Here is a 27,717-nt window from a genome sequence, read left to right on the forward strand (position 1 = left end):
CTGATACCAATGCAAGGATCTTTGAGAAGTTACTTAACACTGAAAACTCATTATGATACTCAGCTACCATAACTATCCTACACACTGTAAAAAGCCCTGGTACACCCATCCCACAGTAACTAGCCACCTGGCACAGTAACTAGCAAGGTAAAAGGGCGGCTCATGGAAGCCAATATCCCAAACCTTTAGACAGTGTTTATGGTTTGCCTTAGCCAAGGAGAAGGGGAACAAATAGTCGGCCACATCTAGGTGCAGCAGCTTTTCACTGACCCCTTTCCCAAATCACCAACTCTATGGCAGCAAAGCAGGGCATGCAGCAGTGCCTCCACTGCTCCAGTTTAACAGCTTGGCACAGACTCCAGCAAGTCCTCACTGGGCTGAGGAAGCTAGACATCAAGACAAATGATGCTACAGACCCAAATGCAATGTAGACAGCTCTGGGGATCTGAGAAGAAAGCTGAGAATCAAATGAGTTATCTCCATGTTGAACCACTCTCTTCATGCTTCAGAGCATCACTTGGTCATACATACAGGATTTACTCCAAGTCAAGGGTGTTCCCATCCCTTCCATGTCCTCACACAAAATACTGTTAGGAAAACTGAACACACATGGCACAGTTGAGTCAGCCTCATACCGGCAGTCTTTCTTGAAGTGTATTGCACAATAACATTTTGAGTTAGACACTTTATATAACGTATATATACTTTTGAATTAGACCTTTATATAATCCTCACCCTACAAGACTGTAATAGTAGACTAAAACAAGTAAAGCCTACTCTTCAGGCTCTCCCCATTTAGATCAGCTTACCTACAGGTGATGCTTACACTTCATACCCTTTACACAACCCCCTCCCTTGAGTTCCTTGAAGTGAAATTAGCTGTTTACTTCTTAGAAAATTTGGCAAGTTCTCTCTGATTCTAGCAGGCATTGTATTTGCAATTTCATTTATGAGGTTGCCATTTCACAGTCATCACACAAGCTTTTATTTATATTTTTCTCCTCAACAAATTATTTTCAAATGGATGACATCTCAGAGGAGAATCCGCTCCATCTGGAGTGTGCATTACTTAAATCAAAAGGTTCATCTGAAGCTGAACAAATGAACTGGTGAAGCATCTAGGACTGTACCAATGCTTCCATGTTGTTCACAGAGGAGCAGAAAAGACATAGCAAGAAACTAGAGAACAGTAGAGAAAAATTTTGCAACCATTTTAGAAAGGAATAAAATAGGGATTTCTTGTATCTTGATGCTGATCTGGTCTATATAACTTGGTCATATCACAATCTGACATCACTGTCTAATCAATGAAAGAATGACCCAGCACCTCCATGCGGCAAGAGAGCGTGAGAGGGTGAAGTAACAATTAACACCTGGCAGAACACCATTTTGCACTTGAAATACCCTTTCACCTGAAGAGTCAACATGAGCTCATTTTGATAAAGCCAAGCTTCAAAGATGAAACTATTTGTTCACGTCACTAGTTCAGTCTGTATTTTGATTATATATTGGCTAGCTTAGAATCAATATTTTGCACAGATAACAATTGCTCAGCTTGAAGGCCTCTCCTTCAGCTTAGCTCTTGAATAGAACTAAAATTTAAGAAAGCATTAGAAAATTTGCTCAAGTGAGCATTCCTAAGTGCTAGGCAAGCCTGCACTATGTGCTTCTCTTGTTATACATGAAAACGTAGAACTGAGGGACATAAGCTTTATAAGTGCACTTGTATTTTCAAAACCCTCTTTTGCATATTTTTTAGTGATGAACAATCATGCATGTTCATCTGTAACAGAAACGGTTCCTCATTATCATATCCAAACCTTGCTCTTGAAGTACCTCAGGATCCCAGAGCCCTCACCCAGCATCCTATTCACTTCTTTGTGTAGCTTGCTGAAGCTCCAGCCAAGGGCAACTAAGCAAAAAAACTTCAGCTGAGCTGATTACAAAGCAAAAGAATATAACTAGTGCACTGGCACTTAGATATTAATTAGACAGGACTGGAACACGGAAACATTTAAAATAAATGTTCTTGGTGATATTATTAAATGTTAAGTTTTACACGTACTAAATCATTTTTCTGCCCGTTAAATAGCTTTTCTTCTGTGGTCTAAGAAATGTATAATTAAAATATATTTCTAGCCTTCAATGATTAATAATTAAATAGCTTGACTAACATTTAGATGGTAAAAGTACAAAAGTCTTTTGAAAAAGCCTAGCTTTTTTTTTTTTTTTTAAGAACATGATAAGTCATTTCTATTAGTGCTTTTCTAATTATAATTTATTTTAAAATGACACATACCAATTTATTTAAACCCCTTTAATGTCTGGTGTAAGGAAAAGATTTCTATTTTTTTCTTCTTAGTTTATGAATATATTACTCAAATATTTTCTCCTTGCACTGACAAGTTAGGCCCAAGTAGCAGTCAAATAAATATGACAAACTCACTGGAATTTTTATATTTATGCCTTTGATATTCATAATGAATATCAGTCAAAACAGACTTCTAATAACAGTTAACACTTATCCCTACCGATTCCAGTCTATAGCTGTTAATATTCTGTATACTTTATAAATACATCCCATATCAAGGAAATCAAGTGAACAGGCAAAGAACAAACAAAGTTCCAAAATCAGGAAGGAAGCCTGCAGCAGTGCTGCCTGTTTGGATAGGAGGCACAGATGCTGGACACCCAGCACACAGGGGCCACAGAAGTCTCTGTAGGACAAGTACAAGCCATACAGCTGAATGCCACCACTGTTTGTGTCACAATGAAAAACAAACATATCACTATTCTGTCTTGACACAAATTTTTATATGTACACATATAATCAATTGCATAACATCTCTGAAATTGCAAGATACATAAAAACAAGCCAACGGACGAATAAATGTGTGATCCTCAATAGCTGCAGCACATAATCATGTGGCACAGCAGCTGAGGAGGTTGAGCATCACACTCCTAGCTTTAGGGCCTGAATGCAAGCAAAGGGCATAGGTAAAACTCAGGAAGCAATGAGAAAATAGTGCTCAGCATCACAGCCTGGCATACGGCAAGATTATTGCAGTTGTTAGAGAAATTTTAAAGAGAATTGCAAGCAGGCTTTGGAAGAGAGCAACAGGGTCACTTCAGTGGTGGAGGAGCACCTGCAGTAGCAGAAGACAGCATGGAAGGACTTGTTCAAAAGCATAAAAAAAAAAAAAAAAAAAAAACAGGTTGAAGGAACCTACCATGATCAGTGCCAGGTACTTACTGATGATAAGAGCCAAGCTCTCAGTGCTACAAACAAGGATAGTTAGGCCTTAAGAGAAAAGATAAGGCTTTTGTTTGACATGAGATTGAGAGAAGAGAGTAATGAAAAAACAACGTGCAATAAAAATAATTACTGCAGCATATCTGCTGTGTCCTCAGTAGAAGGGAAAAAGTACATCCTTGGAAATAGCTTGAAGTAGAAAAGGTAGAGCAATACAGGGGAAAGAAGCAAGCAAGTTTTTCTGGGGAAATAAGGATCAAAATAAATGACTATACACAGGAGTACCGATGTCAGCATAAAGTGAGACAGAGAAAGAAAAAGCAATTCTGCAGTAACTTTCTTATCCCAAGACGAAAGCCAATCCCTCTTTTTCCTTGCTCTTCAAATTATTGCAGCACTGGAATTTCAGTAAGAGCATGCAGCAATGCTGCAGGAGCACTGCTGCTTTAGAACAGACTTTTCAGGAGCTTCCCCTTCACGTGCTCTGAGAAATAAAAAACAAATCAACAGATGAATAATGTAATTAACAACAATTAATTGTGTTAAAATTCACTAAGATATGCAGAAAATTTACCAGATTTTTTTATGAACTGTGGGGCAAATTTTTAGAAAACATTGTGGTCTCTGGGCAGAAGCAGGCTGGAGTTTATGTTAGCTAAAGCTGTACGTACATTGTACACTGTTCAAATGCTGAGCTTCAGGGATTACATGGGTATGGAGTCCAGAAAAGTAGACGAACATTTCGTTCAAAACAGATGGAGTTCTTAAAACTTTTTTTTTTTTAAATAAACTCCTATCCAGCAATCAATTAATCACCGTGCTTAAATAAAAGCGTGCCACTTGTTCTACTGACAGTGAAATATGTTCTTTGCAGGTAAAAGAGTCCACTGCTTTTCTTCCCCTGAAAAACACAACTGACAAGTCCGCAGCAATACACTATAGACTTTACTACAGCTGTCAATTACTTGGGTTGATTTGATGCAAATGCTAAAATATTTCTCCTGTTAGCTAATTAGGATTGAAACATGTTTTTTCTCCTGCTTTGTTTAGAAATATTGTGACAGAAGCACTGGATAATTTTATTACAAATAGCAGAAAACCCAAAAAGGAAGGTATTTCATTCATTTCCAAGGAGTAGCCTCCTTGATTGTTCAAGTATTTTAACATCCAAATTAAATATCCTTTGTTCTTGCCTTCAATATGATCTTGAAATATAATTAAAACCCAAATATAATATAATTGAGAACTCTGTAATACACCCAAACTTCCCAGATTAGCCCAGATCTTATCTATACCCTCAGACACTTGCATTTATTATTCTACATTAAGTCCGGGCATCAAGACCTGCAAACTTAAGCAGATAGATTTCCTCTGAAACCAGGTCAAGAATTTTCTTTTCTGCTATGAGTATGAGAAAGTTCCTAATGAGACAAGGATACCACAAAACCTAACTTCTGCACATGCAAACACCAACCTCCGCAGAAAATTAGAGTGATTCTATAGTAAAATCAATCAATGTATTTAAATATAGAAGTGATAGCAATGTCTTCCTTGCTCCATTCCTTAGAGGTCTTGAAGGATTTGCCTGCACCCCCTGTGTAGATACATCTAGGCCAGCCTAAGGTCTTCTAGCAGGACAGTTACCTTTGCTTATTATTTAGCTTATGTTCGTCTTCACTTGCAAGAAATTAAGCGATATTCAGTCAAAGCAAGGTAGAACTGTTTCTAAAGATCCAGATCCAAACGTAAACTTTGGCGCCCCTAAAAACATGTAAATTGTCATTCTTAGTTAAATCAGAGGTCCATCTTTGTCACCAACTGTGGCCACAAGAAGATGCCTGGGAAGAAGTAGAAGAAAGGTACTATGCCTCCCTTCACACGCCTATGAAGCACAGTATTCTCTTCTGCCTTCCCACAACTCATGATTTTATTGCTCCTCCTTATGCATATGCCATGCAGTGTTTACATATTTGTCATCCTTAAACAGTTTCCACCTTATGGAATTTATTGGCAGTAAGGAGAAATGGAAGACTCTTCAATTTAGGTGATGTATACTATTTGTTTACTAAGGATTCAACTGTCAAGTTTCAAGCTTAAAGAGGGTAGATTTAGGTTAAATATAAGGAAAAAGATCTTTTATAATGAGTGTGGTGAGGCACTGGAACATGTTACCCAGAGATGTAGTTGATTCCCGTTCCTGGAGACTTTCAAGGCCAATCTGGATCAGGCCCTAGGTAACCTGATCTAGCATTGGATGCCGCTCTTCGTTGAAAGGGAGTTGGACTAGGTGGCCTTTAATGGTCCCTTCCAACTCTAAGGATTCTATGATTTATTGATATAATTCTGTTTCTTCAGTCTAGATTATTACTAGTTTACCTTGCATTGAAAGATTTACGTTCTTACCTTTTGTAATCAGTAAAAACTCAATCAAAATTAGATACTAAATAACTTAATAATAAAAATGATATTGCAAAGCACAAGTGAATATAGGCAGCTACTTAAACAGGTAGTAAGCTGTAAGATAGACAAACAGCTCTTCTTTTAATTCCTTCAGTTTTGAACATGAAAACATTTGTCTACTTTTAAATTATCCAAGTTAACAATTTTAAAGCTATAAAGGAAACTGTTACATAGAAAGTGTTGTTTTTGTTTTCCTTGGATAGAATTTACTACAGTTAAATCTCAAATATTTTAAGAGTTTTGTTATACTGAAGGCATGATTACAATTAAAGTGATACCCTTTTGAATTAATCCAGAAACTCACATTACTGAACAGAAAGTGACACTAAACCTTTAGTTGTACAGAAGTGCAACCCTGTTATATAGGGACTATGACATTTTTCCCCACAGTAACCAGAAAGATATTTCAGCATATATATAAATGAAAAAAGCATCTTCTTGCTCTTATGCCTAACTTCACTTTCACGTATATTTATATACACACACACACACACACACACATATCTTGGCAGGAAAACATATTCACTAAAACAGTTTGACAGCACAAGTCCAAGAATCTGGATAGGCCTTATAAAAGCCATTCACTTGAGGGGGGCAATAGAAGATCAGCCTGATGAATGTTTTATCATACACTGTTAGCATCTGTATTGTGATCACTTACTGAACTCAAAATTGTGTTTTTGTCAGCAAAAATAATAGAACAAAGAAATAATTTAGGGAGTAAGGTAGTACATTTTTCAAACATGCTGATTATTCCTAGCAGATCCCCAGTGAATATTCACACTTTTCTCAGGTTTTACATGTGTAACATCTTGGTCATTCAATTTAACTCAGCTTCTTTGTCCTTTACAAAACCACTTGTAGGAATTGCAAAACATCTTTTGTACTTTCTGTAAATTGTTTATGTTCTGGTTTTCACTGATTAAAAATGCTTTCATCTGTATTCATTTCTAGATAGGTACATCTATTCAGTAGTAAGCAGATAGATTTCCCATATTTCTTCTCTTACTCAAAGGATCTCAATGCCAACCACAGCATTTATTAAACCACAGCATTTATTAAACCATGCCAATCCTTTGAGGCTTTTGCATTCTGCTCTTTAAGTGACCTTTATCTCTCTTCGTCATAGGAGAATGATTTAACACAACAAATGTGAAAACCAGGTTCTGAGACCTGTAATATCAGTCTATGCTATGTAAGATCCAAAAAGGAGACACTTCAAAATAATTACTGCTGCTTAAATTAGCATTTTCTTTCATTTTCAGCAAATACAATCATCCACTCCAGACTTCAGAACAGTAATTTCTCCCGTTTCTCCAATTTCCAATAATAAGAATCCCCATCAAGCTTAAAGACGAGTACAGAAAACAAGAAAAAAACTGTAATTGTACTCAGTCCCATGTCAATAATAAGAACTTCTGAGGGCAGAGGGATACCAAAAGAGAACAGGAAGAACACCCACAACGTGTGAATGGTGCCTTAAAGCAGCAGTTTGGAGTGTAATACAAATATTATTTAGTAATTACTCTGCCTGTGAAGCTTTGCTTTTGTCCCCATAATACCTTTAAACTAGCAATTGAATCACCATCACAAAGTATTTCTTTAACTTGGCAATTGCCATTTCTACTACACGCTACTCATTTCAACAACATGTAAAGGCATATGCTGCTTGCCCTTAAGATGCTAAAGCATACGTGCCTACATAAATGATTAGCATTACAATTCTGACACTTCTTGCTAGACATAGTGAGAACACTACAGTGGCATTATTTATAAAGGAAATTTGGACATTTTTAATGGAATTCTTGGGGCCTGTTTACATATACATTAGAGAATAAAGTTTTACAAAGGGAAGAAAAAAATCAGTAAGTTGAGATTTCCAGTCCATGTCAAAAATGAAATTGTTTTCATGCAGATGTTGCCTGATGGGAGCTTTAATTAAGTGCCTTAGGGGGTATCCACAGCAGATACACTGCTCTCCTGAGCCAGATTGCCCCCAACATTTCCATACTTAACAAGTTTATGACCTCTATGAAGTGTGGGATTTTATTCGTGTTGGAAACGTCCACACGCATAAGGGAATAAGAAACAAAATTACAACTTATCAACACATCGTAGCTGAATAGCCAAGTATTTTAGCTGACAACAAGCAGTTCATAAAGTATTTTCATTTTTCTGGGGAGAGTTTGAAATTTTCTCTAGAAAGCAATTACTTTTCACACACACAGAAAAGTAATAGTCAAAAACAATTAAAATCAAATAGAATTAGACAAATATATTCAGGTCTCATGCACATAGGTTTTCCCTCTCCCAGAGAGCATCCATGGTTTTTATAACAGTATTGGTGGGCTAGGGGCAGAGAAATCACTCATCTGGTTGTCAGATCTCAGGAAGAAGGGAAGCAGGGGGGAAATGGACACCACTGAAGTTCTACTTAAAACTTTAGTATCAGTTTTGGGTGTGTAGCAGTCCTTTCTGGCTTGGCAAACATTACTCCCAGTGAGGTTACAGTCAATAACAATATACAGATATATGCACATATATCATCTCTTACAGCAAAAGCATCATCACTCTTCTTTCCCCCACTGTCCTGTAACTTCATCGTACAGTTTAGTAATCAGGTGGCATAGTCAATTGCTCTAACTACTTTGGAATCTTACATTCAGAAGTGCCAGAAACAGAATTTTGACTAGTTCCGTATGCCACTGCCAATACTTCAACTGACTCTAGACATAATGTCAGGTTTTATTCAGCATCTATGCAATACAAAAGTGTCAGCTGAAATACATGAATCTCACCATAAAAATAACTTCATCTTAGTTTGAGGATTCAGTTCAGGGAGAATTTTTAGTTTGGTTCTAAAACACTGTTATGCAAACATAGGTGCCTTATCAGAGAATAACAGTTTCCAGATACAGCTTTACTATCCTTCTCTTTTCACCCCTTCAGTGTTACCAGTAGTCTCCAGCAAGCTGGCTCATCTTTGCAGTCCTTGTTTTTTTAGAGAAAGCCTGTAAGAAGACAGGCAAGAATTCTGTTTGGAGAATTCTCAATAAATACTTAATGTGTTCCATCTCACATCCAGCGTGTTCTGGTCACAGAAGTTAATAAAGGAAGTTTGCAAAAGCAAGTTAAGCATGGTGAAGGGTGGCACAGCCTTAGCAGTTCCCCGTTGTTGCCCGAGGACGATTATAAATATGTTGAAAGTGCCCTTACTTCCAAATGTACTTTGAATTTGCATCAAATAGCAACACTAGTTAAAATAATAGCATGACTGTTTTTCAAATAAGTGCTTTTCATGTTAACACAGAACTAGACTGAAGCACAGCACACATCTCAAAAAAAAAAAAAAAAAAAAAAATTGTACTTCACATTAAACAACAGTTATTAGTTTGCTTAACAGCCCATTGCCATTAAGTACTGATTACTACTTTCCAAGCAGAGGACATGGTAATATTTTCATCCTTGTTTATCTTAACCCACACTGCTTGTAGATCCTGAAAAGCACAGAATGAACAGGATGATCTAGAAGTTCTGTAGCCTTATGTTTCTCTGAATAGCTTTAAAACTATTCTATCACATTATTTTCTAAATTCTGACATTCCTAACACCTATTTTTCCTCTTTTCTTACAATCATGAAAATAAACCAATTGCCTAATATCGTGGATACTCAGGTGCTCTTACTGCCTTAATCAGAGTAGGGTTCTGGAAAAACATAGCTGTGCTTAGAAGGCCTGTCTTTCCTCTGCATACAACCAATGTTCACTAAAGGCAACATTTAAGACAGACTGGGGGAACATGGAAACTTCTGTCAGCAGCGAAGAGAGTCTATTAACTAACTGCCTTTGGCTTTACGTTGGTAGATTCTGTAGATGTCAGTGTAGATGGGTAGGACTATACTCATGCTCATTTGCATGGAACAGAAATCAGGTCTTAGACTTACAAAAAGAGTGAATTAAGCAGTTTATGGTGTTTTCCACCCAGGGACAGAATTAGCAACACCATGTATCAAAATATATTGCCTTATCAACACAAACTAAATCTTCATTTCCAATTACTGGGTAAACAAACCATATTGTCAGGATTCACCAGAATTACCATTGCAGTTTCATTGAAGCAGGAAGGAATTTCAGAATTCCACTTACACAGGCAAAAATTAATCCGTCAGCATCAACTCCTCTCACAAAAAGAGTTCTTCTGAACATCTCTGCAGATGAGAGTCTCAAAACAGTCTTGTAGAGGTGTTAGACAACTACCAATGTCACACAATATAATGCTGTAATGCCATGGAAAGTGCAGCAATGAGAGCAGAGTAGCAAAGTCCTATGCTGCAGCAAGTGAGGATACGGCCGAACACAGCAGCCACAGAAATAAAGGAAAAAAAGTCCGTTTAGACTTGGAAGGCCTCGCATATGCGGGGATCTCCAGCAAAATACTCTTGCCTCTACTGCCAATTCATTTAAGGGTTGGGAAGAGGTGGATTCTGGCTCCACCTCTTCTGATCACTCTAGCATATTGAATGCACCTGAGTTTCACTGGATTGGCCCTGCCTTCCTACTAGGTGCCCAATCACTGCTTCAAACTATGACTTAGCATTTCTACCAGACACAGTAAGTTTTTAAAAGAGATATTTTTCTCTGAAGCTCCATTTCTATTCAACATTATTCATAAATTCATCTGGACATGCTTATTAAAAAAAAAAAAAAGAAAAAAGCATTACCACTTTCCTGTATTCAACAGCCTAAAATAGCATCAGGAGTCTACTTCAAGAGGTTCTTTGTCTGTTTGACATCCCATAAAGAGTTACTCAGCTGCCCAAAGATGACTATAGTAGTAAGTAAGGGCCAAAAAGATTGTCATTGTCAATGGCAGTTGTCAGCAGATAGCTGACAACATGAGGGGAAAAAAAACAGCGCAAGTAACTCTGAATCACTGCACATCAAACTGAATGTGACCCACAACTGTAAAATGACACAATTCCACTTCTGCGCATCATATCCCAGCATCCAACCCCAAAGTACTTAAATACAAATCCAAAAAAAAAGAGAAAACAGGTTTTGTCCACTTTTTGTGAGTTTATACTTTCCTCTAAAGTATAAACTCTTCTGCTTCTCTGCTCACATCACTTCCTGCCACCCTTCTTCATTATACAAACTGAAGCAAGCTACACTTTATCTATATGGGTTTTCTTTTTCTTATTTGTACCTGTTCTGTATAACAAAAAAGTGTACCTATTCCAAAGAACAGCTTTATGCCTGGAATTTATATTACTTCAGCTGTTAGCTAGCCATGGATGCTCTCATTAACACAACTCACCCTTGACAAATGCACATTTTCCTCGTTATATTTTTGTGGGAATAGCATACCTCCAGAACAAAGTTGTTCTCCAGCTTGGTCCCATGTTACAGCAAGATCACATCCACCAGACACGCTTCAGGGGAAACCATTATAACAGTCTCACATACATATAATACAGGCTTAATATCAGGACACACTAAATGCAACCTCACTGCTCTTTGTTCATGTTATGGTCTTCCCCAGCAGCTGCTGCCAAGGAAGCTTCATTAGGGCAGGCCCAGGTAGGGCAACCCCAGCAGTTAATCAGGAAAACTGTCTGCTGGTGTGGCCTCTGAAACAGGAAGAGGGCATGTGAAGGTAGAACCAATGGAGAAGGAATTGTTTGTAGATTACAAGAAGATGTAGAATATAAGTTTTAAAACCTCAAAGAGAGAAAGGGAGAAAGGAGGTAAAGAAGTTAGAAGAAGAGGAGGAGACAATTCAGAGGCCTCGAAAGTCTCACTGAACCGTGTGTTTTCTGTCCACAGCCTCCTAAAACCCTTTCAACATTCAGCCTTTCCTGAAGTACCACTACTGCTCCCCTATCACTGTTCCTCTGCACTATGCCAGTCCTTTACCTGCCCACCTGTAGGTCCTGAAATGCGTAGACTGTAATTCTTATTCTGAGATAGCTAAACCAGGTCTGGTTCACAGGATCCTGAAAAATATACAGCATTATTTCTGAATCCTATGTAGTATTTCCTAGTTGAAACATTATCTCAAAATACTACACCTTAGGAAAAAAAGAAAAGAGATTAGCATGGTGGATATTTTAGACACTTGAATCTGCTCCTGATTAAACAAATGATCCAGTGTAGACATAAAATTTACTAGAAGAATATCAGTAGCTTTTACCTCTGGAACCTAACCTGAAGAAAGTAGAATGGAAACAACTACGGATTTTGAGAATTAAACACCTGTTGACAGAGTGGAGGAAAACATTGAAGAGATATGAAGATGTTGTATTGAGTCTTGCATTCCAAGAATTGTGACAAAAAAGTCTGACTATTACAAGTGTCAGGCAAAGTCCGTGCTCATAGATTCAGTTGTTTTTTGTGTTTTCAGGTTTTTTTTTTGTTTGTTTGTTTGTTTTTGTTTTTGTTTTTTTTTTAATGGCAGAAATCTCCCTTTTGAAGAAAGACTAAGAGACCTGGGGCTCTTCAATGTGGAGAAGAGAAGCTCCCTGAGATCTCAGTGTGAGAGTCAATTCAACAATGGCAGACTTTCACTGACATGCAACAGTAGAAAAAGGGACAATGAACAAAAATTGAAATTCATGAGGTTCCCTATAAACACGAGGAAAAGTTTCTTAATTTTCATGGCAAAAGAGCAGTGGAACAAGATGCCCAGAAAGTTGTGGAATCTCCTTCTATGGAGATATTGAAGACCAATCTGGGTGCTTTCCTGTTCAACTTACTGTAGGAAACCTGCTTTTGCAAGGGGTTGGACTAGATGATCTCCAGAGGTCTCTTCCAACCCCTGAGATTCTGTGATTCTATATTTTGAATCATTTTGAAATTTTGTATCCAATCAGAAGTCAGTGGACCAGATTTTTTTTTTTTTTAATCTATTCCTCAACAAAAATAGGCAAATGTTTAAGACATATTAGTGTAGTTATACCCACATTAAAAAGTACATCACTATTTTGTCAAATAGCTCACATTATCTTAATGACTAGATTTTTGCTGCATACATAGGCATCTCTACACATTCTATTTCCAATTCACTAAGGTAACTATGACTAATTTTATCATGTTTCAGTTATTTTTCTTCCTGATAACAAAAATGACTATCAATTACAATATCTTATTATGACCCATTTCTCACATGTGGTTTATTGAAAAAAAAAAATTAAAGAGACTGAATATTTCAACTGTTCTAGGTTAAATAATTTAATTACTTTGGATAATGGCTTAATTAACTAGATAAACAATATGGAAGAAATATATGCAATGCTTTGATTGTATGTCGTGTCCAAATTTCAGCGACTTTCAACAAGTAACCCATTATTTACTCCTTTGAGAGCAGTGTTGTGCTGGACTCTCACTTGTATAAAGTACATCACTTTAACATAATGGAGAACAGTAAGGTTTTTTTTGCCCCTGATGCAATTTGCCATCCCAGAAGTAACCTTTATTTTATTTATGAACAGGAAACAAACATTTCCTGACCAAGAGAGTATAATTGCAGAACTTAGAAACCACTCATGATGTTGTATAAATATATGCACTATATAACACAAAATTTGTAAAAAAAAAAAAATCTCCTTCCTAGATGGATACAAAATGGAAATGCATTGATAATCCTATATCAAAGAAAGGTGACTTCATTCCCTGCAAGAATGGCCATCCTCATTCCAAAGTTCTCTGTGTGAGATTCTGCCCTTGGAAGCCACTGTTCTTTTCATTTTCAATGTATGTATTTTTGTTGTTGTTATAGTGTACAGTATGGCAGCAACCACAGACTGCATCATTTGGCCTATGATAACTAAACTTGACAATGAAGTCATTGTACTGTTATTATGGGCACATTTGGTGAGAGCTTTGTTAGTTAAAGTGGTTTTGTTTTCAAGGCAAACTGTCCATTGTTTATGTATTCTCATGAGTACTCAGACGCCATGTTCCTTTGTATAACTCAAATGACACTGCACCTAGAGGACATTGTCTTCTCCCTTCCATCAAAGTTCACGATGGAAACCTCTTGGAAAGTAATTCCTTTTTTGCAGTTGGTGAAGGAAACTAGACAGATGTGCTCCTAAGACTTACAGTTGCATTTGAGAAAACTGTTCTGACTATCTAACAGTGGAGGAAATGAAACAAATTATGAGGCAAGCCACAGAGGGTGAAAATCTACTTCCCTATATTTTTAATATTTTAAGAACAAGATAGAAGGTAATGGGATCAGTTAAGTTTCATGAGCACTCGTTCAGGTTTATGTTTATATGATTCAGGCACCTGATTCGCTATTTTGATTTAAAATCTTTGTGAGTTTAGGCGTGTTGGATAAAGACAGTTTTCCCTACTACAATAGAATGGGGAAAGCAAAAAACTACCTATATTAAGGCTGCATCATCATCACCGCTGGGCAAATAAAATTGGCTTTAAAATTTCATCCTTCTTTCAGTATGATTTCTCATTTTATGAGTAGAACGGAAATAAGATAACATTTACGTAGCATGTATGTGTTTTATATACTTATATTTGTATATTTATATTTCAGGATGCAGGAAAACAATACACCTGAGAAGAAAACAATTTTGCAGCTAAACAGAAATATCTTTGTTTAACATGAGCTCCAACAGTACCCTGCATTAGTTCTGCTCTCCTTTGATACAGTGAAATATTCTATTTTAAGAACCTTGGGAAAACCTACTGTAATCTTGAGAGTTCACTTGTAGAAAGCATTAATCATACAGCCAAACAGGAACATAACAAAAGATACTTCATAAGATATACAAGCATATGCAGATGAAAAAAAGAAACATCGTTTCCATTTTACAGTAAGTTGGTATCCTGGAAATAGCACCTATATTACAAATAGTATTATAAACACCATAAATATGGGAGGAAAAGAGCATGCCACATCCACATCAAAAGTGGCTTTTAGTTCCTTGATTCACCATTAAGGTAACAAAAAGTTGGCTAGAATACACAGGACTTACTATGCATTCACATTCTAAGCAACAATCATTATTCCACAGATTCTATCTACTTTGCTTTGATTGCTCCAAAAATTTTGTTTTGTAATATGAATATTTTACATCTGTTCCTTAATGTTTAATGTTTGACTTCACTTTTTCTTCCTCTAAACTTCTTCCAGGTCTAGAATAGATTTCTTACTGGTAGAATGTATCAGAGCAGTGTCTTCAATACACACTTCCATCTCAGACTGCATATTTCCCCTCTTTATCAGAATTTTCTTCCTCAGCTTACCCTCTTTATCTAATGTCATAAATATTGGCATTTGTTTTCCAAGGATAAGAAAAGGGAGTATCACCTACTTAATTTTGTTAAAACAAAATCTTTTTTAAAAATGTTAAGACTCAAACAGACTCTATTGTAAAAGCTAGTTAAGCTGTTATATTCTGTTGATTACAAAACAAATAAACAACAAACAAACAAAACCACCCCACACTCAAAGCTTTGTACTGAAACTGATTTTATTAAGCAATGCTTGGAAAGCATGGCAGATATAATTTGTCCTGACTTTAAAAAATGAATCTTTCTAAAATGTTCTATTTACAGGTAAATAGAAGAATTGGGAAAATCAATCAAAAGATATTAAGAGAGTAAAGCTGTTCGTTTGAATAGATGAATGTACTGATGCTACAGATATGGCTCAACTTGCCATTTTCTTTAGAGGTATTGATAACAAATATATTACTGAAGAAATATCTTCTTTGGTGCAAACACACAACTAAATCTCTAAATTTGCAGTAAACAAGTACATTGAATTAATTTTCTATAACTTCTGTCAACATATTTTGTACAGTTCCTGATGGCACCCTAGTGATGATTGGTAAAAAAGAAGGGCTTATAAAATTAATAGAGGGCAATGCAATGGCTACCACTGACTTACGTTCGATGAAATATCATGGCATCATATACAAAGAAAATTTATATGCAAAGCCTTAAAAATTGATAATGTGATGCAAATCATTATCAAAACTGTGAAATTCATGAAGTTCAAGGGATTGATTGATTAATTACCAATTCTAGGAGTGCCTTAAAAGTCTGGATGCTAATTATGGGGACATCCTTTACTTTTCTGAAGAGAGGTGGCTAAGTCAGGGTAAAATGGCAAAAGGATTTTATAATTTGCAAATTGAAATCAAGTATTTTATGGAACCAAAGGGAAAATCTGTGCCAGAATGTGAAGATTAAAAATGGCTCATAGAGTTAGCATTTTTTGTGGATTTCACCATTATTTTAAATGAGCTAAAAGGTATCTTCAAAGCGGAAATCAACTTATCTGTTCTATGTTTCAAAACAGAACAGCATTTGAAATGAAACTTAAATTATGGCAAGCTCAAGTGATGGCAAATAATGATTTGTATTTTGATGTGTTGACTAAACACAGTCCTGTGAACAGTGAAAAATATGCAGCCACTCTTTCTGTTTTTATAAAAGAGTTTGGGAATATGTTTCAACATTTCTAAAAAAATCATCAGTTTCTTTTGTATACTCGTGTCTCCATTTTCACTCGACATAAATACATTACCTGTGAATTTTCAAATGGAATGTATAAGTTGCAATCAGACATTCACTCAAAGAAAAATTTGGTCATCTCTCTTTACCAGATGTTTATCAGCCTTATCTTAAGAGAGAAAAGCATCCTTTTCTTCTCAGCCATGACCTATTTGGTTCATTGCTTTTTGGTAGTACGTATGTTTGTGAACAATTGTTGTCCAGAATGAATCACAGAAGGAGTAAAATTTCATCAAAAATCTCTGACAACATCTTGAGAACTTACTACGACATTCAATCCGAACACTGATGCATTAGTTTTGCAGATCAAATATCTCCCCAGTTTTATATCTTTGTTGATCTCTGTTTTTTTTTTTATTTTAATAAAAAAAATACATTTAAAAATAAAGTTTTGTTACTTAAATACTTTAACTGTATTATAAGTTTTATATGTGGCCTAAGACAATTCCTGTTTGTTCAATGCGGTGTAGAAAGCAATAAGGTTGGATCCCATGATCTAATCACTTAACATAAAGGAAATCATATTTTTAAACCTGAGGATAAATTGTTTGGGGATTATCTACTTCCTGTTTCTCTCCAACACCTCAGAATGTCTCTTTCAGATTTACTTTTTTCCTTTCACTTCTTTCTTCAAAAATGTCTTTAATCTCCCATCTTCTGGCTGCTCCCATATGCTTTATAAATTTTTTTGTCTCCTGGGTATATTAGGTATGGCTGTCACTTGCCCAAATAGTAAGCAGTTATCTAGTTACTGTTGTGATGCTTGACTAATCCATGAAAAAACTGGAGGCACCATGTGAAGCAAACAGCTAGTCTGGGTAGTTTCAAGTCTTTATGAATGTTTTCTCCATTTTGTTAATTTACATTGCTTCATATACAGATACCGTTGCTAATCCTGCTTTGTACAGTCACCTCGCTGGTATTAATTAATGCATCATATGACTAGATTTCATCTGGGAACAGACTTAATAGTAAGTATTCAATAATGGACCTCCACTGATTGCTCCCTAAACAAGTATTTGAAGTATAATTGGGATATATATTTTAAATAATGATGCTGTTTATTACAGAGAGAATTATCATAGTGTACCTTCCCATCTGTTCTAACAATTGTCCCTCTCAGTGCCAAATTCAGAGAAAACCAATTGGTGTATCTGTCTCCCATGTTAGTACTGGTGGCTTTCTCTTGAAAGGATCTCCCTAAATTTTTACAGTCGCTGATACAGTAACATAGCAAGTTTTCTTTGCCATAAATATAGAAATAATAGAAATATATATATATAATATAGAAATAATTTCTGAAATTTCTAATAGTGAGACAATAATGACCTATTTTTTTGCATGGAAGTAAGGCCCTCAAAAGTAGTGCTCCTTCTGCCTTTATAAACAATATCACACGTAAAAGAGAAATGAGATTACCTTTAAAGTTTCTCCATGGATGCATTTTAATTGTCCGATGCCACACTTTGGACTGGAAGGAGAATGATAGTTGGGCTGGAAGAGGCAACAAAGACGATTGTGTTAGGTTGGTTACTTGTCAGTCTACCCTGAGTTGACAATCTTGTAAGAATGCACAATAGGAAAAAGAAAGATCCTCATTCTCTTGGGCATGCCTTATCAACTGTAAAAATATTAGAAAAGTGAAAGGCTACTGTGCAAGGAAAAATAAAATTAATGGAGGAGTATGATGGAGAAATATAACCATGAGGAACTGATCCAAAAGCCATGGTTGTCCTGTTTTCAGTTGGGAGCATATCTTAAAAAGAATCACAAAAAATTATTTGTGCTTTGTTATCACTCTGAGCTTCCAGCATACGTACACAAATGTTAAAAACAACCAAAGGTGAAAATAAACATAATATTAAGCTAAAAATACCAGCCTGAGTATCTGAAAGCTTTACTAAAAAAAAATGTTGCCAAGTTTTGGATGATTCAGAAGAAAGAAACAGCAACTTATTCCAATAAAACAGATTCACAGTGTAAATAAAACATGAGGCAAAATGCTTTCTGTTTAGTCCTGAGTGAGGGAGACAGTGTCAGAACTCGATTCCCAATTTGCTACATGATTCAGACCAAGTTATTTAACTCCTGTTTACCTATCTGTAACATGGGTGTAAGAAAAGTTATTTCCCAGGTGGCAGCACAGTGAAATTTTACTGATGTTTGTAAACTTCTGGCAGAGTCTCTGATGAGAGATGAGCATAAAATAATATTACATTCACCTTCTGGGAGTCCCTACATTTATTTCGTAAATGCAATAAAGAGAAATCGAGGCTTATGAGAATTCTTAAAAATCTGCTGTAATAATTTGTGATTTCAAAATGTGCATTGTACTTCACAGAATACCAGCTAGTACTCATATATGAATACAGATCAGTCTTGGATCAATGGCCATTTTATATTCAGAGATTAATGTGTACATTGTTTCTGGAAGAAAATTCAAATCACATTTCTACCCTTTTCTCCTGCCATGATTCCACTGAAATTATCAGATAGGCTCCAAACGAGAGAGAGATGGAGAGAGATTAAATTTGGAATTTAGGGCTTTGTGGTTACCATATTTTACTTTACCATCTTAAAATACATTCCTGGGCAATTGCAGTAGCTCTCAGTTTTCCATCCCTAAAACAGAACATGGGAATTGGCACCTTGGATCCAAATTCAGAAAGCATTTTCCATAGAATGATGTCTCCAGCAGTGAGCAGTACCATATGTTGCTATATAAAGTTCCCTTCTTTTTCCATAGGTTAGATATTATTGAGAGATTCTGGCTTACCTCCAACTCTCTTTCTGTTTTAAAACAGTAAATGTTATTATTCTGACTAATTCTGTTACCTGTAGGAAGCCCTACCCTTCTTAAATCTTGGTAACTACATCTAAAGAAACCTTGGGCTGCAAATCAGGAACATAATATTCTTTCCTTCTTTTTTCGTTATGGCTTGTTTGGTTGCTCTCAACCATGGATGGTGGAAGATGGCAGATTCAAACAAAAAGTTGTTCACTACAAGGTGGGAGATGGTGCCAGGGAGACATTTCCCTAACTCTCCTTCTTATTGCACTCTTCCTCAGGAGACATAATAAAAGAGCAACAGGTTAAAAACAAATAAAGAAATAAATTAATAAAAATTAGATAAATAAATAGACTATTTTAGAATATAAAAATATAAAATATAAATTGATACAAAAATTTCAGGATTAGCTGGAATGAAGTTCTGAAATGTCAATGTGTAAGACATGGGTAGTAAAGCATTTTTTTTGTTTTGTTTTGTTTTGTTTTTTTGTGGGAGTGGAGGAAGGTTGTTTTTTGATTGCTGTTGTTTCAAAACTTTTCCCGGGTTGCAAGCATCTAACACGCCTTGGTTAAAATGGAATGTGTAATCCATTTATGTAGCATCTAAATTTCTATACTTGTCTCGCTTTCTGCTAAACTTGAATGTTCCCATGATTCTTTTCCGCTGAATTATGTGTTAAATTGAAAATAAAATAGAAATAAAAATATAAGATTTATTTGTCCCCAGATTGTTCCTGCACTGGCCAAAGGAAGGTCTTTATGTAGCATGGATACAGCTTCACAGTTGATATAATCTTTATCCTCCCTACATTTTCTTCACATTCTTTTATAAAGAGAAAGAGAAAAAAGGAACAATTGTCCTAGAAAAATCTGAATTACTGATATTTACAATAACATCTACTCCAGTGGAAGGACCAGTTATTTAACTTGTTCCCCAAGGTGTTTTAGAAAATCAGGCAGACAATCCCACTTTATCTGAACCTGACTCATGCTTTCAAGAAATTTCAGCAACTGTAGTCAGATTTCATAAAACAAAAGCTAAAATTTGCAGATCATGTAAAGGCTGACAGAAACCAGTGTTTGTGTTCCAGTATGTATCACCATACTCTAGTATACAACTCTTTCTTAGAAGATGTAACTTAAAATAAACTTAAAAGTTCACTTAAATAACTTTCACTTTAGAGTTCTGTCTTGGGAATTTACTTATTACCTGTTGTTGTTCTAAGAAGTAGAGCATCTATGACAGAACAAGGGGAAGGTCTACTGAAAAGTTTACAGAAAAAAAAACAACACAGCTATTTAATTAAACGCTAATTAACACTTGACGTTTTCTTTAAAAAGTATATGGAAATATCTTTTTACTCATGCAGCATAGCGATTGACAATAACTCATGCAAAAATTGAATCACGGTTCCAAGTTTTCAAGTTGTATTGTAGTACATTTGATTCTGAGGTTCAATAGTAGTTTTTCATGTCCAGGTTCTGCTTACATAACTTTAAGATGCTAAGTGTTTGGAAGGATTAGTACTTCTCTTTCTTCATAACATTTTTTTTCTTGATTGTCATAAGATCATTCTTCATCTTCAGGTAACAAGACTTCCTTTATCAGTTCCCTGACCTGCCTAAAAATGTATAGCGGTTCTAGGCAGAGAGCTACTATTCACATATCCGATATTCTCAACTGGACAAGCAGCTCTGGAACATAAAGTTGTGCTTTGTGTTACCCCTTAGCTCTTTCTGATAAAAAGAGAGTCCAAGAAATAAAACTTTTCTAGATATTACTTACTTAAAGCAAAGATACTCCAGATTCACTGCACTACTCCACAAAGTTCTACAGTGTTGAGTGTGAACATTATTGTATCCACAGTAGCTTGCATTCCTGCTGTATTCCTTTCCTACAATGACTTAGACATTGATCAAGCAGTGCTATTAAGACTTGGTAATAAATACAGGTCTTTTGGTGTGTTTTTTTCCCCTCTTAAAAATTCTCTGATATTAAAAAGAACATATTTTGCCTAGCCACCTTCATAAAGTACTGAGAGAGACAATTTACATTCACAAGTGAGAACAGAAAGCTAAATCCAACACAAATTTTACTACACTGGAGCTGTGGGTACCATCCATCTAATCAGGAAAGCAAATAAAACTGTGTGATTTATTCCTTTCATTTACAGCTTAACAATAGCATTTAAACTTCTGTATTTTGAATATTTTCATTAGAGAGCTGCTAAGCCCAAAGAAATAATATCCTTAATGCAAAAAGAGTAGAAACTTAGCTAATTGCTTGCTACAAATTATTTATTTTGGTGGAGACATGGGCTAAATATTTGCTCTCAATTCACTGGACTGTATCTTAGCATCTGAGGGAAACTTCTACTGTGGATATTAAATAAGTATTAATCCATGTTTTTCTTCTAATTAAATGTCATCCAAGTTATCGTATGTGCATTAAGGGCAAAGGATGATAAAGTTTTGACTTTAGATAATTAGACTACCTCCTTTAATTATGCCTCAAGATAGGCTTTGATTCAGAAATCTCATGCTACTGTAAACCTTTTTGTTTCCCTGATCTGTCCTGGAGAAAAACAATAAAGTCAGCTCTAGCAATATGATTCATAACATTATGGGGGCAGAATTTTTGAGATCCATTGTATCAAGTGCCTTGTAATGCAAATATCCCAAGACAGTGTGCATTTTGAAGTGTTTATACATAAGCTGTGCTGGAAGCAAAACGTAAGAACCTTTTGTAAAATTTTTAAACATTTAGCAAGAGCACTTCTTTAAGTGTCCCAGGGCTGATTACTTTTAATAATTAATATCATAGTGATTAGACTAATTAACCTTGTATTCTACCATATCACTAATTACTTTGATGTTTTATTTTTAATAGGCTTCTGGCTGACCAATTTGTCCACATTGATAATGTTCCCAGATTTCTTTTTTCACAAAATACTTCCTATTATCCCTTCAGAGAACACTACATTTTCTTCCAAGTTCATTCTGTCAAATCAAGTTGACTGTTGTCTGTGAAGTTCAATCTGCTTTATCTGCAGGTAATTTCAAAATCAAAGAGATACTAGAAAGTAGGCTCATGCACCGTCCTGTAATTTCTAAAAGGATGCAATTGTGATCACATCTTATCAGCATGTTTGCACCTTTCCTTTTGTGCATGTACTTAGAACTTGACCCATAAATATATTTTTGAAGAGTCGGAGGACACTTCCATTTGTACAGGTCCTGTACCCCTGCCTACCTGATTACCCTGACTATGTTAACATCCTAAAGGGACCATAACTATCAGCAATCAATGGATTTTCATGTACTCTGCACACAATTTTGGAAGTGCATAAGCTTCCAGAGCTACCAGTACTCTGCTCTGCTCTGGCAAAGCAAGTCTTGCAGCATTAAACAGAAAACCAGAAGCATGCCACTGTCTGCTAACTGCTCTCTATGCAGTTTGTGAGGAGGCTTTTTATTCAGATCTCATGCACTGCTTTACAATTTTCTTCCAATTCTTCCCCTTTTTGTCATTAAGCTTAATGAATGCAATCATCCAGGAAATTTTAACAACATAATATACCGTAACTTTATATCAGAAAGCAGGTTGCTTTCCATTTCATGAAATTAATGTATATTAGTTGTCTTAGATCATTAGGTAGCAGTTCCTGATCTGAGGGCTGTTCATACTGCCATACTCCAATAAAAAAAAATCTACTATGATTGTAATACTACCTGATGAAATCTGATTTCGGTCTTCCTCATTTTAATTAAGGAGTCTGAAATATGAATAAATTGAAGCTTAACCTTAATTTCAAAAATCCATAGGCTCCTGGAATCCATCATTTTCTGTTTTAAGTTTAAAGATAATTGAAAATCTTTATATATCATAAAATCTAAGTTCAGGGTTTAGTTTGCTAAGTCTCAAGACTTCAATGTATCAAATATATATTTTTTTACTTTACAAGTATCATTTGAAAATAAAAAATATTGCCTGTGTCAGCTAACACATATTCCCTCTAACATCAAATGCTGACAATAAGTTGAAAATAGAATTGTTCTTTTCTGTACTAATGAATTATTTTCTTTGGTGTCTATATGAATTTATTTGAATATTTACCAACAATCTCATAACTGTGCATGAAAGTATACAGCTTACAAATTTGTACTCTCACATCCAAAAATACAACTTGACATCTAAATTTGAGAAACCACTCTCATAGGTAGTGTTGTGTTGTAGAAACAGTAGAAAACTCCATAATATGTGCCCAATATCTGAAATACTAAAAGGCTGATAAAAATGAAATAAGGCCACTGATCGACTCCACATATTGCTCAGGCCCTGTAAAGATGTCACTCCAAAAGTAATTCCTCCTGTCTATTTCCATGGAAATTTGCAACAGATGAAAAGAGCACAATAACACTATTTGATCGAGAAAATTCTCAGCTAAAAAATACTATTTTTCAAATATACTTATCACCATTAACTATGCATTTTCACCAGATATGAACAAGAACCTGCACATTGCTCTTTTAACAATCTGCATAGCTACCCAGAACATGGCTTGTCTTTCACGTCACTGTCACCACTGCTGAAACATACCACCACCACCTACCTCACTGTGCTCACAGCCACTGTTTAGTCTCCATAAATGTTCAGTAAGTGTCGATAAACGTCTGTGGATGTCATTTTTTTCCACATGGAGGAATTCAAGTCCACATTTTTGCTTGTATTAATACAGATACGTACATACAAGAGCAACAAGGCTTTTGAAGGGCTTGGAGAACATGCCCTGCAAGGAGCAACTGAAAGAACTGGGGCTGTTCAGTGTGGGGAAGGAGGCTGAGGAGAGATCTTATTGCTCTCTTCCAAAATCTGAATGTTGATTGCAGCAAGAGCTGGGCTGGTCTCTTCTCACTGGTGACAGGACAAGGGGAAATGGCCTTAAGTTGCGCCAGGGTAAGTTTAGGTTGGATATCAGGAAAAACTCCTTTTCAGAAAGGGTTCTTAAGCACTGGAATAGACTCCCCAGGGAGGTGGTTGAGTCACCATCCCTGAATGTATTTAAAACCCTTTTGGACATAGTGGTCAGGGACATGAGTTAGTGGAGAGTTGTTGAAGTTAGGATAATATGGTTAGGCTGAGGTTGGACTTGATAGTCTTTAAGTTCTTTTCCAACCCAAGCAATTCTATTATTCTATCAGTGCATTAAAGGGGGATGAATAAGTAGAGACAGGTGCTCTTCCATGCTGTTTCATCCTGGATGGATCCTCATCCAAAGTACAGAACATTAAAAACATATCAAGAATAAACAGTCTTGGGCTAGACTTAAATACTGCAAGCACCAACACAAGTATTCAGTATTTCCCTCTGATAGGTGGTATATAACAAAAGCTTTAACTTCTCAAAGCATACTAACTGCATTGCTTGAGATTGACCCACTATCCATATAGCCCAAGAAAAAAAGAAAAATTCACTTATGTGAAAAATACCTGAGAATCTCAAGACAGTTCCCAAACTTAAAAAATTGCAGTTCAGAAATAAATTGCCTAAACTGACACGAGTAAACTGTGTCAGAACAGACAAGAGATTTAACTCCTCCATGTTAGATATAGAAAAACATAAGCAAAACACTGTAAGAACATTTAAAATGCTTTAACAACTGCCATAATGTGTTAGTTCTGTGTTTAAATGAACAACTGAAGCAATCAGGGGTTTTAATCAAACACCGCATAATTCCCTTTGTTAATTTTTCCTAGTTCAATGCCCTGGGCCACATCTAAATCCAAACTATAATCTCTGTTCCTGACTCCCAGATGCTACTCTGTATGCTACACAAACAGCACTTGAATACAGCTGCTATTAATAACTGATCTGTATTTCTTTGGTCTAGCACTTTGTTACAACAGGCATTTCCAACACTAACAATTACTGTGTAACCACACCAACATAAATCATTGAAAACTTTGTACTTTGATTTCCCTTACTGATTTTCAGTTTATATAAAATTTCTATATTTCTTTCAACTTTCTGTTAAAAAAAAAAACTAACAAAAACAACAACAACAAAAAAAAACAAACCAAAACAAACAAACAAACAAAAAAAAACCACCAACAACAACAAAAAAACTCCCATCAATTTAGTGAAATATCCTTCAGTACACAACCTGCAAAAAATCTGCAGTGATACTAATTGGTTACATGTCTGATCAGCACTTAAAATACTCCAATACTTTTTACTCCATTAACCTTGACATAAATTATAGTAAATAGTTCCTGTGTGACAGGAGTTTTAATTTAACACTACTTCTCAAGTTACATACGTCTCTAAGTCTGACAACAAGTGCCATTTCTTTACAGATCTTACACCTTATGGGAAACCCAACTGACAACAAAACCAGGTCCTACTGTGTAAACATGGAAGAGTGTTTCTAAAGTCAGTTTTGCTTAACCAATTACTTCTGTATAAATGACTACATTTTAATCTTTCACTGAACACGTCCATTTCTGTCTTTTAGGTTGAGCTGCTAGAAAAAACTCTGTTTGGGTGCTGTGAGCTTTCTATTTCGTATTTCACTGACACCTGAAATGATGCCTGCTCTTTTGGCTACTAACATAAAGCTTCAGGCTTCAGTGTGCAGTGGAATATCATCTGAACCAAAGATTGTTTTATTTAAGCTATTACTCACTTTTCTCCTCCCAAGACATCTGTTAGTCCTATATTTTACAGAAGCTTTTCCAAGTTCTTCTTTCTGAGCTGTTGCACAGATTTTGTACATTGGAGTTATATATCACAACTCTTCTACTTTGTTCTAGTGCCTTCAGTGCAGTTGGAAGTAGGAAGATTTTGCAGCTTTAGTTTATATTCTCAGATCAAAGCACCTTAATAGTTCTCCACAGTAGTTAGAAGAAAAAATGGTGGAAATACATCTACAGTAACTTTCTAGCTGGCAGTGCACAGCAGGTCTTATCTGGAACCTGTTGAAACCAAAGAGAAGCTTTCCAATGAAATCATATGGGATTAGACCTGAAGATAACTCATGTACAAAATAGTCTGCATTATGCCTGAACCAGAAGTAATTTCTAAGGAGATTACTTACTTCTATTTGACCTTAAAGAAATATGTTTGATTCATTGATTTGCAAAGCTTTAACCCGAAAAGGCAGTAGCAGATTGGTTAAATTATCACATAACATTCTAACAAAATCACATGCATCAGGCCCACTTGTCCTTTTTAAAAAATGCAATCTGTGTGGGAAAGAACACGTTGTACTTATGTAGAATTATGAAATTGGTTGGGTTTTTTTGTTTTTTGTTTTTTGTTTTTGTTTGTTGTTGTTGTTGTTGTTTTTAATATGGAAATGCACTAGTTTAATTAGCATGTTCTTCTTAAACGATAATGGTCTCACCCTTTCAAATTACAGGTGTTAAATGTTAAAGGGTTATTACAAATAGTAATCAGAATTAAATAAGTTTCCACAAACATTCAGCCAAAGTGTATGTGGAAAGTGAACTCACTGATGGCCTACGGCAGTCACGCATTTTCCTTCTGGGGCTTTTAGGGAATATCAGAGGCTTCCCTCCCTTGCTGATGTGGCTGTCTCCTGCCCGAACAACTATACAACATTGCCATCTGCTGACTGTCTTTCCTCATTACAGCACAGGCTTAGCCCTCTCTACATAAACCAGCGATTTGTATTTCAAACCTTTTGAATCATACAACATCTATATCCATTTTTTTTAAAAATTAGAGAGTTGTACTTAGCAGAGTAGCTACTTTTTTAAAGGACCAGATTTAATAAACTCAGTTGTTACGCTGCTAGGGCATATGTTTCAGGTGTATAACAGAAAATTTCTGAAGGCACATAGAGCCTACAATCTGTTTTCCAGGAAAAAATAGAAAAAAAAAAAAAATTGTTATGATTAGTTTCCACTATTCACGGTTTTAATAGCTTAATATCAAGTAACTTTGTCTAAATTAATCAAAAGTTTCTTCCACTGATGGAAGAATTGCAGAAGATAGTTGAGCCAATAATATATCACAACAAGACATCTGAAGAAATGATGATCACTCTTACAGAAGAGAATCCAGGACAGGAAGGGAAATATCCTATTCTAGAAGATGTCTGGTACATGGATGGATCCAGTGGAGAAAACCGAAGTAGATGGTGAGCCATCACATATCATCTCACTACTAAAACAATACGGTTTGAAGAGAGAGATGGACGAAGAAGCCAGTGAGCTGAGCTGTGTGGACAGTTATAACTCAAGAGCCAGATGGAAGCACACTGAATATCTGCACAAATAGTTGGGCGGTCTACCGAGGGCTCATGCTCTGGATAGCACAGTGGGCCTCAGAATTGGACAATCCATGCCCAACTATCTGGGGCAAAGATATGTGGGTTGATATATGGAATATGGTTAGACACAGGAACATACGGGCATACCACATCCCTAAACATCTACCACTGTAACAATGAAACTGACACACTGGCTTCAATAGGATGACTGGAAAATGCATCAGCAGAAGACATTGCCCGATGGCTACAACAAAAACTTCAATGTGCAGGAAAGAGGACCATGTTGAGTCCCCATGGCTAAAGCATGGGGACTGCCCATACACTTGGATATTGTCCAAGCATGTCAGGAATGTGACACTTGCTCAAGAATG

General features: G+C 35.9%; 1 long non-coding RNA gene across 1 annotated transcript in view; it reads right to left on the reverse strand.

The window, feature by feature from the left end:
* Window positions 1–11,245, reverse strand: part of LOC128084111 (uncharacterized) — a 44,444-nt gene extending 33,199 nt beyond the window's left edge. Inside the window, exon 1 of the long non-coding RNA XR_008208343.1 lies at window positions 11,081–11,245. This is a non-coding gene — a long non-coding RNA (uncharacterized LOC128084111). The remainder of the gene's footprint in view (window positions 1–11,080) is intronic.
* Window positions 11,246–27,717: the final 16,472 nt, after the last annotated feature.

Source organism: Tympanuchus pallidicinctus, unplaced genomic scaffold, assembly GCF_026119805.1.
Source record: "Tympanuchus pallidicinctus isolate F22 unplaced genomic scaffold, pur_lepc_1.0 scaffold1, whole genome shotgun sequence".
Taxonomy (NCBI): Eukaryota; Metazoa; Chordata; class Aves; order Galliformes; family Phasianidae; genus Tympanuchus; species Tympanuchus pallidicinctus.